Raw genomic sequence first — 10,605 nt, 5'->3', positions numbered from 1 at the left:
ACATAGTGAGACTCTGTCTCAAAAAAAAAAAAAGATTAGACAAGTTATTAAACAACTAATTCAGGACAATGGAACAAAGGCAGTGTAGGTTACCAAACATGTCATAGAAACAGTTTCATGTTAATTTTGAATGAATATACTCTTCTGTTCTGTTAATAGAACATCTGCCAGACAGGTTGCTTTAATAAACATATTAGAAACTACCTGAAAAACTATAATATATCATGTTGTATGAGATGGTTATAGTGATTTCTTACATACCCAACAGTCTCTATAATATTGGTATTAGTATTATCTTATACTTTTCTTCCATGAACATGAGAAGTATACCCACACAGCATAACATATATTTTACTTTGTCATATAATGTTCATTATTTTAGCATCTGTGTCATTCGTCAAAGATACATAGTTCAAATATTTTCTCCTCTTGGTTAGAAGTGACAGGCAGGTCATTGAATAGGGATAGCAAGTAGGGAAAAGAAAGAAAGAGGCGAGGGGGAAAACTGGGATAGATAATTGGCTGCAGAGTGTGCATATATAATGAACCATTGCCACAATTCCAAAATATTCATTAAAACCAGTTCAAATTATAAAATGCTTTGGATGAGTTCACAGTCACTATAATAATGCTGCGTAACAAATGACTTCAAAATTCAGTTTTGCTGATCTTGGCTGGGGTTAGTGTTCTGATTTTTCCAACCTTATCTGAGGCCCATTCCCCCTTTTGGCATGGATTACATAATGGTTTGCACATAGGTATGGCCTCATTTTGGAAGTCTAGCTCTGGGCCCCATGGTCTTCTTCCCAGTGTGGACTTGCTTAGGTTTATCTTTGTGCTGGAAATTCAATCCAAGATGGAGCCAAAGCAATCATGATCTTCTGAGATCTGGGATAATAAAGAGTACATTGTCATGTCCACATTATTCTGTAGTTCAAAGCATGTCACAAGACCACAGAAGGGTGCAGGGGGTAAAACGGTTGAAAATTTGATTCCCTAAAAGCCAGTGGTCGGTTGAACTTCACTGAGAGTTAGGCAGGTGGGGCCTGCCCTGCTGTCAGGGTGGGGGCAGGAAGCTTCTAGCTGTTGGCCAGGAGCAGGACAGACACACAGAACTACAGGTATGGTCAGCTGCAGGATGGTCAGACCAACTAAAAAGCCCAGGCGATATGGATGAGGCAGAGCCAAATGCTGACACCTTTGCTATTATAGCTACCTGACGACCTCTCTCTACTTTTCCTTCTTGCCTTCGCCTTGAACTCAGGCTTTAGCTTAGCTATATATTTCAAAGGAACATCATTCCTTCCTTAACATTCTGGCTCTCACCCCTGCTACAGGGTCTGAGCTTCTGGAATCTCCTACCATAACACTGATCACACTGTCATCTTGCCTGTGTGTTTGACTCTTTTCCAAATTAACAATGATGAATTGAAAAGCATGAGTTTCCCTGTGCTCTTCATTGTAGAGTTATACAATGCCTGGCACATAGCAAGCACTCAATAAATATATTTAAAAGATTTTATTTTACTGTGATCAGAATACAAAACATGTGCTCTACCCTGTTAGCAAATATTTTAAGTGTACAATGAAGCATCCTTAACTACACATACAATATTTGATGCATTTTGGATAGCGTTTAGCCAAGTTTTGGAGCACATATCTAAACTTGATTTTATAAGCCTGAGTTGAATTTCCCACTGGATTCTGAATAAATAGTTCACATTTCCTCATAAAGCATTTGACATACATGAACTTTGGAAAGATCATCTTCTGTCTGTCGGGTATGAAAATCACCTTTCGGGATATTCAATTGGTAAAGTAAGGAACAGCCAGACAGGAAGCTGTAATAAGACGAAGTTTTCTACTCAATAATTTGATTTCTACACACACACACACACATATATCTTATGTATTTTTGTATCAACTCATTCATGAATAAATATGTCGTTGTTATATAAAGCAGTATGTGATTAGATGCATGCTGATTTCTTATTTTATATTTGGTTGGGTAAAGAGTTTGTCAAAACGTGCTGGAAAGGTTAAGTGATGACGATTAAGAGGAGAAAGACCACGTGATACTTGGTGCAAGCTGCTATTTTGGAGTAATCCTGATGCAGAATCCAGGGGAGGAGTGATCATGCACATCAGCCTTTGACTTTGAACCCAAGCAAGGCAATTACAATTATGATTAGCTATTGATTCACTGTAAAGTGAGTTAGGTCCCCTATTGGAAAGTTCAGGAAGCTGTTGGCTGGGGAATTCTTCTTTTATTAGCTCCCCCAGTCTGATTTCTGAGTTCATCTTTCCCTTTATATGTACATCTTATAACCAAGAGTCCCAAGGTGTAGCAAACTCAAACGTCTTCCCCACGGTAACCCCAAGGCATTTTCTGTTCCTCAGCCTAGACAATGGTATTATATTGGAATGTAGATTCAATGATTTTCTCATTGTACTGAGATTCTAGAAATAAAAATGGTAGATCTACCACTGTTTTGATCTCCTGGCAGTCTTTGTTTTCACTGTTTCCATGTCTTAAAAATTCTAACTATGTACCTGCCCCATCCCTATCACCTTGACCCTGCCCACTCCTGGCAGTTCAGTCTAGGATTTTTCTTTCTGCCTTATAAACCCATCCATGCACAGACCACGGACAATTTACTCAGACTTCTCAGAAGGATTAGTTGCAGCTTATCTACATCAGTCATTCTCAGAAAATGGTTTTTAATATTTTAAGCTACCTTCGTTATGTAAGGTTCTATTTCGAAAGTTTATGGCAATTCAAAAAACACCTAAAAGGTGTCTTGTTCATGGATTGAGTTAAAGAGAATAATCATGAATAATAATTATTATTAGGAGCTTATTATATGCTAGGCCCCAGGCTAAGGCTTTTCCCTGTTTTCTCTTATTTAATCTTCACAGCAGTCTGATGAGAAAGGTTCTGCCAGTATCCTAGTTCTATGTACTGTGAACTAGGAAAGCATTGAATTGGGAAATGTCGTGAATAACTTTGAGAAAGATCCAAAAGATTACTGGAGACTTTCAGTGTGGAAGGAGGCAATGTTGAGTTACTTGACTCTGTGGTGCTCCTTCTCTCTTTCATTATTTTTGACCTCATTTCTAAGTCTATAAATTGTAGAATATTTATAGTAATGCAAATGACCCTTGTCCATAAAAATGCAACTTTCGTCTCACAGAGATTCAGTTGATTACCAGTTGATTATTACATAGATATTGACTAGTTTTAATGATTTTGCACCCACGAAGCACACGTATCTCATTATTCCTGATGGGCTTAGCTACATGGTATGTCATTTAGACTCTCCCATGGAGTGATGGTAATTTCTAACTAGTTTTCTCATTGATTAGTGATTTAAATAAAATGATTGATATGTTTTTATCTTATATCTGTATGGATTCTGTGATTTGGCCTTTCCCCCCAATTTCCCTGATTTCTCTCTTTCTCTCTCCTTTCCTCTTACAGAATGAACTTAAAGTTCATGTGCAATTTACTATGTTAAACTATTTTAAATTGCACACACACATCGTGTCCACTCTGTACATAGAGTAGATGTATCACATGGATAAAAACATATCAAGAGGAAAAGTTGGATTTAAACATAGGCATGGCTATGTCTAACTAAGCAGCTGTCATTTTAACTATCTTATCTTACACTCCATAAATCTTTCTGGGGAAACTAATTAGATAAGGGTGATTGCGAGCCTCCCACCTCCACCTTTGAAAGTGTTGGAGTTACAGGCCTGAGCCAGCCTATGAGCCCTTTTATTGACTAGGACCTAGGAGTATTGCAGACCCTTAGAACACATAATCTCACCCATTCCCAACCGTGAGAGACTTGAAGACACACTAGCATGGTTTCCATCAGCTCCAGGCTGTATCCATGGGATGAGGGCCCCAGCCCTCTTAAGTTCTTTTTTTTTTTTTATTAAATCATAGCTGTGTACATTAATGCAATCGTGGCGTACAATGTGCTGGTTTTATATACAGTTTGAAATGCTTTCATCAAAGTGGTTAACATAGCTTTCACTGCATTTTCTTAGTTATCGTTTTAAGATATTTATGTTCTACATTTAGTAAATTTCACATGTACCCTTGTAAGATGCACCTTGTAAGGTGTGGTCCCACCAAATATGCTCCCTCCACCCATCCTGCCCCCTCCCCTCCCCTCCCTCTCTCCTTTCCCCTTCTTCTTGGGCTATAGCTTTCTTAAGAAAGCTATAAATTGGTTTCATAGTAAGACTGAGTATATTGGATACTTGTATGTATACCATGGAATATTATGTAGCCTTAAAGAAAGATGGAGACTTTACCTCTTACATATTTATATGGATGGAGCTGGAACATATTCTTCTTAGCAAAGTATCTCAAGAATGGAAGAAAAAGTATCCAATGTACTCAGTCTTACTTAAGTTCTTTTTTTGAGGAAATTCAACACTGTCAAAAGCATCAACTGTGTGCCCCAGCCACAGCCTGGCTACCTTTTCTTACAGCATTTACTTCAGAAAACTTGCAATGGTAACTTCTCTTTCTGCCTCTTTGAGATACAAATCTCCTTCCTGCCTTCTCTCAGTTTTACAACGCAGACATGTTTTTCTCCTGGATCTGGGAGACTTCCCTTTGCAATGTAGTTGTGAGGAAGGGTAGCACCCCATCTCCTAGGCCCTGGGGGACAGCAGCAGCCTGGCCTGGCTCTGCTCTGTTTAGCAAACACAGGTGTACTAATCACATTGAACATGCCCCTAGTATGCTCAGCAGTTTTCATTTGGTATACCCCAGGGTTTAAAAAGCCTTTTTCATACTGAAATCTCCATCCCCACCACCCCTACCTACGACAGTCATCTGAATAAAAGCTGTACTGCCATTTTTTACAAGTGCCAGCTTTCTTCTCTTTGACACTTCATTGATAGAAGAGGTTCAAGAAGTTTTCAATAAATTAAAAACAAACAAAGAAATAAATGTTCTCCTAACAGGAATAACCTGGTTCCTTTGCATGAAGCATTGCAAGTGGCTAAGTGCATAATAGGTACATGTTATAAATAGCAGTGGAGGAAGAACTGAATGCAGAACCCTTGATTTAGGTTCTGGGTCTCCCTTTTCCATAAAGTCTGGATGTGATCTTGGTAGTTCACGGTTCCCCTCTGAGCCTCTGTTTCCTGGCAGAAATCATGGAGCCTCCTGAGATGGTCCCTGGTGTCCCTTCCAATGTTTTGTGACACTTGCTCTGACCAGGTGTCATTCCCTGGTGAACCTGGCAGAGGTGCTTGGACTTACCCACACCAGCCATCTGGATTCTGGAAGCACCTGAGGCTTGACCACACACTCCGATGTCTTCCCTCTGCTTTCAAGATGGGGAATATTTTCAGGCTCTGCTTGTCCTTGGGTATTTTAATTAATTAACCACTCAGCCTTTTATTTGTCAAACACACATTTACAATAAGCTTCATTTGGCTTCCTAGCTTCCCAGCTGAACATGAGAAGTAAAGAACTCATTAAACCAATAAATCCATTATTTGAGGTTTGTTTGCTTTTTGCAAGGCTTTGAGGAATGCTGGTTCTTTTCCAATCATTGAATCATTCATTCAATGGTTAATTATAGAAAAAAAAAACAGTTAAACAGTTTATAGACGGAGCACAGAATGTGCATCCCACACACAGGTGAGCTCGGAAGATGGGGCTTCCTGATGGCATCACTGCCAAGCTCTCTCAGGACACAGTGGTCAGGTCATCCATGCAGGGGGGCAAAGGTCACATGTGACTCAGATGTGAAACCAACCTGTTCCAGAAATCAGGTCATTCTGAGTCTGTTGATGTATTTTTCTCCTTGATCCACTAGATGTGCGATTCTGGAAAAGTTAATTAGCCCTTTGGAGCCTCAGAATATTTACTCATGAAGTGCCGAATTAAGTATTATCTCTGACAATTGTCAAGTGGTGTGTGCAGTCGCCTGTGTCTGGCCCATGGCTGACGCTCAGTGAATATTACCTGATTTCCAGGGTTCTCAGCTACAAAAAGGGGGAGTGGAAAGCAGATTCATCACTGATTTAGCAACAAGTTTATAGGGATAGAGAATTACTATTCTATTAAAGGTTAATATCATTTTATTACCGTACCGTGTTTATTTATTCCAGAAAATAATTATCAAATTAATATGAAAATATGGGCATCGACAGTCACGGCAATGTATGTTATTTTTCCTTCCCTCTGCTCACAGCAACAGCAGTTCAGAACTCTAATCTTCAGAATTTGAGTGGGAGAAAATACAAGGGAAAATGCCCCGGAATCTCTGATTGCTGCAGAGACCTTGACTGAACCATTGAATCTGCAAAGTAGGTTCTCACCTGCAAAGACCTTTGGGAGCACCATGGCTGTGAAGATGTGGGAAACAGGGGCCTGTTGCAGAGGGGAGGTGAGGAAGGGGGGCCTGTTGCAGAGGGGACGAGAAAAAGGAGGGAATGTCCTTGTTTGAGATTTCATGTGTCCATAACACATGGATGATCTTTACTCTTCAGGAAAATTCTCTTGGGTTTTCAGCGTTCCTACAGTTTAATATGTGTGGTTTTATATTTTCACTGGGCAGTTTTGCTCTTTTATTTATTTATTTATTTTATTAAATCATAGCTGTGTACATTAATACTATCATGGGATACAGTGTGTTGTTTTTATATACAGTTTGGAATACTTTCATCCAACTGGTTAACATAGCCTTCATGTCATTTTCTTAGTTATTGTGTTAAGGCATTTATATTCTACATTTAGAAAGACTCACATGTACCCCCATAGGATAAACCAATGGAATACTATGCAGCCATAAAGAAAGATGGAGACTTTACTTCCTTCATGTTCACATGGATGGAGCTGGAGAATATTCTTCTTAGCAAAGTATCTCAAGAATGGAAGAAAAAGTAGCCAATGCACTCAACCCTATTATGAAACTAATTTATAGCTTTCATAGGAAAGCTATAACCCAATTTTAGCCCAAGGGCAATTGATGGGCTCTTTTCTTTATTGGCAAAATCCAGGTGAAGCATTTGTTTAAAAAAAAAATCCTCTCATTTCTAGAGTGAGGACTGGTTTACTCTAAATTTGGCAACCAGCATTGTTTTTAAATCTACTTTTTTATATCAATAGCTTATCAAATTTTTCCACTTCTATTCCTGAAAGCACTTCCCTTTGACCAGTTAAGTAATAGTATTTAAATGTTTACTATTCACAGGACTTTAACACATCCTGAATAGACTACTTTGAGTATTACTTCTTTCATATCCAAGGGTTTCTTATTCAAGGTATGAGACCACTTTGAAATTAATGGAGAAAAAGCTTAATGCTAGGTAAATATGTATGTGTATACAGAAGGTACCAAAAATACGTATACACATTTTTTTTCTTGCAGTTTTTGGCTGGGGCATGATTTGAACCCCCCATCTCTGGTATATGGGGCTGGCATCCTACTCCTTTGAGCCACAAGTGCCGCCCAATATGTACACACATTTTAAGAATGGAAAACACTGTATTAAAATTGTGACACTCAATAAATACTGATAACAAAAGATGACTACCAACCACGTTTGACTTCTGCAATTACAAAAGGTGTTCAAACAAGATTGGTAGTCATCTTTTGTTACGGAAATATATTATTACAATTTTAATACAGTTTTTTTCTTTCTTAGAATTTATATACATTTTTGAAGCAGCCACTGCCTATTCTTTTCAAATCATGGAGTCGGTTGTTCCAATGTTGGTGATGGTTTCACCTGGAGCTGGTAACCACAGTGATGAAGAAGATGGTGAAGATGATAATGGTGACTGCAGAGAGAGTGACAAAGATGAGGGTGGCTTCAAAGTTGGGATGGCTGATTTTTAGCATGCATCAATCAGGACAGAGTAGCAGGTGCCATTCCAAGGGAGTTCTGGCGACCAGTACCATCAGTATCACGTGGGATCCTGTTAGAGATGCACATTCTTGGATCCCACCACCCCACCTACTCTATCATAATTTGGGGGAGCTGAGCCCAGAAACATGGGTTTTAATCAGCCTTCAGATGATTCTCACATGTGCTTAAGTTGAAGCAGCAGTGAGTGAGTTATGATGTGGTAACAAACCCAGAACTGCAGTGACATAACACACTTGAAGGTTATTCCTTGATGCCAGTACCAGTCCTTACTGGTCATCACTGGGCTGCTGGTTACAGACTCAGGGACTTGGACTGGTGGAACAGCCCCACTGGAGCCGCTTTGGTAGCCATGGCAGAAGTAAAGAGATAGAGAGAAAACATGCTCTTGCCCTCCCCCTTGCAGCTCATGGTCTTGGTCACGGACAAGCCGCACCCCAGTCTTGAATCTGCTATTCATTCCATCTTGCACCAGTGTCTTCTCCCCAGCGGTGTCTCTGGTGGGATGGATTTATGTTGCAAATGCCAAATTCTGGTTTTTTTTCTTTTCTCTTCTCACCTAAGCTCAAGATAAATATTTTTTCATGAAGAATTCTTCACTGACTAATGTTTGGATTGGTTCTTTGAATGTTTGTCTCTCCAGTGGCCCTATTGGAGATGAATCCTGCTGATGCTAATTCCTGACATCAACTTTCATCTGGGTTTAGATGGGTGACAGAATTTGCTTCGCTTAAGATGCTCTTTTATTGCCATGCTGTAATTACAATGAATAGGCTGCTACGGTTGGCTTTGCACAAGCACCAATCACAGCAACAATAAAACGCGATGATAGTCACCTCACTTCACCCTGCCTTGGAGTGTGTTTTACAGAGAGGTATGGGAGGACGGTGGCTTATGGTGACAACAAAAGTCTTACTTAATGGCCTACCAGAAGCAAAGGGAGAATGACATGAATGGAAGGACTTAGGTTTGTGCAGAAGAGATTTTTTTTTTCATTTTGCTGAAAGTCACATTTTATCTCCTGCTAGAAAATAGCCCGTTCTCTCATTTAGTCTAGAGCCTGAGGCACCATCTCACAGCAACCGCAAAGAGCTGATTCCAGATACTTAAGGAAATTAGTATCATAAAATCGCATCGGGGTGTGGATGACATTTCAAGACCTTCGTAATAAAGCGGGTTTGGATCTCACGTACACACTCCGATGTAGGAAAAGCTCCCAAAGTGATTTTATCTATGGCTTGGCTTATCTCCTTTGCTCCCTTCCCGGATTCCATTCCTCAAGGATGGCAGAAGCTCCATCTCAGCTCCTGCAGGGCCCCCTTCCCTGGTTCTGAGCCTGTGTCTAAAGATTAGAGAATTTTTGTTCTGCTAAGATATCTGGTGCCCAAGTTACACAAACAAGTAGATGACTTTTTTTTTTTTTTGAGACAGAGTCTCATTATGTCACCCTCGGTAGAGTGCTATGGTGTCACAGCTCACAGCAACCTCAAACTCTTGGGTTTAAGCGATTTTCTTGCCTCACCCTCCCCAGTAGCTGGGATTGCAGGTGCCCACCACAATGCCTCGCTGTTTTTTGTTGTTGTTATTGTAGTTGTCATTGTTTGGCAGGCCCAGGCTGAGTTTGAACCTGCCAGCTCCCAGCTGGTGTATGTGGCCAGTGCTCTGGCTGCTGAGCTACAGGTGCTAAGCCACAGTAAATGTCTTTTATGCCAGGGCTAGGATTTACATCTTGGTTTTATTCCAAACTTTATTCTACTTTCTATTACCTCTGTCCACACACTTAGGTAATTTGATTTAAGCCAAGTAGAAACTGATTATTTTCACTTTTTCAAACACCAAAATCCTGGTTACACATACACACACTTTAATATATTCAGGTAGACACATATACCTGTAAGTACGGCTGTCTATATGTATATAAAGGTATGTATAGTCATCTCTCTATGTAGCCATCCATCCATCAAGAGAAAAAGAAAAACAGGTGAAAATACAAGTGGCCTTAGAGGTAGAGGTGGGTATGGGTAGCTATATCCCCCGGCTAGGGAGTGGCTTTGGCTACTTGTCACTAGAACCTGAACAGGTATTTATTTGTGATAACCATGACCCTTGTATTAACTTGTTGAAACATGAATTAATTAAATAGCTTCCATTATTCATTTTACTGAAAAAAAAAAACTCTGTGGCATAGTTTTGTTGAGCAAACTATTTCCTTGGAACTTTAAAACTTTTCCTTTAATTGTTCAATACTGAGTGGCCTTCAAAGAATTTCAGGGACATACTCAAATATACTCACATGAATCTTTCTACATCTACTGTTTTATTTTATATTTTTATTTTTTTTGTTTTTGGAGACAGAGTTTCACTTTGTTGCTCTTGGTAGAGTGCTGTGGCATCCTAGGTCACAGCAAACTGAGACTCTTGGGCTTAATTGAATCTCTTGTCTCAGATTCCCAAGTAACTGGGACTACAGGCACCCATGGCAATGCCCAGCTATTTTTAGAGACAAAGTCTGACTCTGGTTCAGGCTGATCTCAAACCCGTGAGCTCAGGCAGTCCACCTGCCTCAACCTCCCAGAGTGCTAGAATTACAGGCATGAGCCACCCACACCTACTATTTTAAATCTAAAAATCTGATCCTTTATACATAAAATAGTCAAATATCATTACTACATAATTACAGAACGATTTAAATAAGAA

General features: G+C 39.7%; 1 pseudogene; it reads right to left on the bottom strand.

Annotated features, from left to right (window-relative positions):
- LOC100958203 overlaps nucleotides 1–7,883 on the bottom strand; it is a 37,480-nt pseudogene extending 29,597 nt beyond the window's left edge.
- Between the last annotated feature and the right edge of the window lie 2,722 nt (nucleotides 7,884–10,605).

This window comes from Otolemur garnettii, unplaced genomic scaffold, assembly GCF_000181295.1.
Source record: "Otolemur garnettii isolate 467f Iridium unplaced genomic scaffold, OtoGar3 scaffold00099, whole genome shotgun sequence".
In the NCBI taxonomy this organism is placed as follows: Eukaryota; Metazoa; Chordata; class Mammalia; order Primates; family Galagidae; genus Otolemur; species Otolemur garnettii.
The sequence above is the reverse complement of the archived record's forward strand: the minus strand, read 5'-3'. Positions and strand labels throughout refer to the sequence as shown.